Source organism: Chenopodium album, chromosome 8, assembly GCF_948465745.1.
Source record: "Chenopodium album chromosome 8, dcCheAlbu1.1, whole genome shotgun sequence".
NCBI lineage: Eukaryota > Viridiplantae > Streptophyta > Magnoliopsida > Caryophyllales > Amaranthaceae > Chenopodium > Chenopodium album.
Window position 1 is genome coordinate 49,662,425 of NC_137841.1, and position 3,531 is coordinate 49,665,955.

Here is a 3,531-nt window from a genome sequence, read left to right on the forward strand (position 1 = left end):
CTTGTCGACGCGACCTATAATTTCTGTTGATCGAAGTGCTGTTACTCTGTCTCCACCGTATTCTTAGCCAGCATGATGATTGAGGTCTGTCTACTTCTTTTAAGCAAGACTCTTATTTATTGCAATTGGAAGATGCAAATGATTCTCTTTGTCTATTCGTGACAGTTGCTTGGCTTGGATTAATTTTAAGAAGCACTGCATCATTTTTGCTGATCTCCTCGTGAAATGGTAGGGCTCTTGATTCAAGTTGTTGGCTTTATCAAATATCCATGCCTTTGATTATGCTAGTTATTTTAAGAAGCATGTAGTGCTCTTCATTGTTGTTAGTGGTGTAGCATGCTTTATGACAAAAACACTATCATTTTATGTTGGTTTTCTAATATTTTCTTTTTCACAAGCATCCTGATTATAGTGAGGACATGGTCCAACTCATCCAATCTAGATAATTAAAACTTAGAAGCACTTGTCAGCTAATTTCAATTAACACAAATGATTTAGTTATTCTTTTTCGTCTTTTTTAATTTTATTTTATATTTTATAAAGTTTAGACTATTAGTCAGTCATGTTTTGTAACAGTGTAGCACAATAAGAATCTCATATGTAATTCTATTTGTTAGACTAATGGAAGTTGTTGAATGCAAGCTACGGACCAGAAAATGCAGGAACTTATGTCCAAAAATAATTCGTGGTTATGATTAATGATTCTCATTGTATATCTCACTGTACAATTATCAATTTGATTAGTTTGCTGGTATATTCTTTAGATATTAAGTTATTGTCAATATATTCTTGATTAATGATTCACAAATAGAATCTACTACACATAAGCTAAGGGGAGGTTGTGGTGTCCCCTAAAATAACCTCATCATCAATTCTTCTTTGCGAGTTGCTAAGCGTGATACTGTGATGGTTTCACAAAGCTTTCATGTTGCCATTGTTTTGATCCCTAAATCTTTTGCAATTCATGTGGTTTAATTGCTGATCTGGTCCTAATATTTATCTTCCTGTTTCAGGGTGATGCTCATATCTTCTATAGAGAAGGCCAAGTAAGTTGGATCTGCTGATGGTTGTAAATTGAATTATGTTACTTTTGCATGTGCCAAATACTAACTTGTGTTTGCATAAATTCAGGTGAAGGATGAAGTCAGGGCTGCACTGGATTTTATTAACTATGTGTATGGAAAATTTGGGTTTACCTTCGAGCTAAAACTTTCAACCGTATGATAATTTTCTCATTTTCTTTGTAGTAATTTCTGTAGTCAGCATTAGTATATAGATTTCAATTAGTGATTCGGAATTTGTTCCACTACAACTAGTCACGAATGAATTCTAAGTTGCAATTATAATTGTTGTAATAGAAACTCATTACTATGAGATATTGTATATTTGCTATAATATATTTAAATGCAATATAAAAATTTTGGTATAATTTTGTCGTACTTCTTAAAATTTTTGGTAATATATATTAGTATACTAGAAATCAGTGAATGAAATATTTTAATTTAGTATTTTTGATATTTTTTTAAAAAAGAATATGGACAAGATAAAGCGTCCCCAAATTAGAAAACGTGGACAGGAAAAGCGTGCCAAATGTTAGACAACAAATGTATGAAAATCTGGACATAAAAAAGTGTCACCAATCCTAAGATTCTTGACTACAAAAAGCGTCGCCAAAGTTAAGAAAGTGCGCCAACTGTTGCAAGTTGTGACACTTCGTATAAAAAGTTAGACACAATAAAGCGTCGAGATTCGCGACGCTTTTTGATGTCCAACAAAATTCTCGACTCACTTATTCTCGACGCTTTTTAGAAGTCAAGAATCTTCTAGTGTCGAAAATTTTGCGACGCTTTTTAGTGTCGAAAATAAGGTTAAAAAGCGTCTAAAATACACGCCTTTTGTAGTAGTGAAACTATTTTAAGATCTCAATGTGATTTGATTATCATATTTATCTTCTAATTAGGAAGCCCCTAAATTTTAATTTGCTTAACAATTCAACAAGCAAAAGAAATTAATAAAAATACATAATTGATAAAATAATTGTGAATAAAGGAAAAAATTATACCTAGAACAGCCGTGGAAGGTGGTGCTGCCGTGGAAGGTGGTGTGGTTGAAGGTGGCGCAGAGTACAAGAGAAGAGAAGAGGAGAACAGCAGACCAAACTGCGGCGGCGACGTTCAGGGCTTCTTCAATTCGAACAGTAGGGCTGCGGCGCGGCGGTTGAAGGTGGTGCGGTTGAAGGTGGCGCGGCGGCAAAGAAGAGGAGAAGAGAAGAGGAGAACAGCAGACCGAGGCTTCTTCAATTCGAACAGCAGGGCTGCGGCGCGGCTTCTTCAATTCGAACACCAGAGATGGAGGGAAAAGGAGGGGACGGAGACTAGGTTCGGGTTTTCTGGTGGTGTTCAAGGTGGCAGCAGTGGTGGAGGGAAAAGGAGGGGACGGAGACAGCAATGGTTTGGGTTTTTCGAATGAAACAGTGAAGGTGAATGGTTAAGGAAAGGAGGAAGAAAGAAGCGGGAAGAAAGGAGGGAATTGAATGAAAAGGGCCGGGTTTTTTTTTAAAAAAAAAACCACCGGTTCACTAAGGCACCGGTTCAAACCGGTGCTTTTTAGTTTTTTGGCACCGGTTTGAGTTGAACCGGTGCCTTTTACCAACTTATTTAATCCCGCCCAAAATTGGGTCGCTTTTTGGCACCGGTTTGGCTTGAACCGGTGCCAAAAGAGGGTTGCCTTTTTGAATTTTTCTACCAGTGAAACTAGAAACTTTATTAAAAAGAAAATAAGAGAATAAAATGGAAAATAAGGGAAAATAAACACGAAAATAACTCTAAAACTACTCCCTAAGAGTGACATAGATGTCACTCATCAAATTCCCCCAAGCTAAACCTTTTCTTGTCCTCGAGCAAAGCTAAGGAAAAAGAGAACAAGATGGAATTATTGAAAGCAAAAGAAACAAAATAGAAACAAAGAGAAAGAATGTACACTAACTCACTGCCGTAGGAATCACAGACGCATTTAGCGTATGCATCAAGCCCTTTAAACCCCCATATTGCCAAAGAGGACGAGTAAGCTCTCGTGAGGGTTTCCTAAGTGGTTTAACCCACAACTCTTAGCAATACATAACATTCAAGGAAAAGGTGAAATCAAGAAAACTCGAGTTTTGACATTTCAAACCAAACACAAACAACGGGCTAAGTGCACAAGAATATAAACCTTTCTAGACATTAAAGGTAGCCAAGCAAAAGAATAGCTAAGGTTGGTACACACATAAAGCATGCAATGGGTAGAGAACTTAAAGGGACTTACACTTCTCCTTATCTCCAACCAAACTTCCGCGTCCTCACTAGTTTTGCATCCACTTTTAAGGTGATATCTCGAGATTCCTCGAAGGAACCGGAAGAAATAAACAATGAAAAACATTAAGGCTACCCGACATCTTGGCATCGATAGCTCGCTCAACAGGCTTGGCTTGATTACCCTCCACCGGTAGTGACTAAACCTCACTAATTAAGGTCAAAAGGTCTTAAAAGGGTT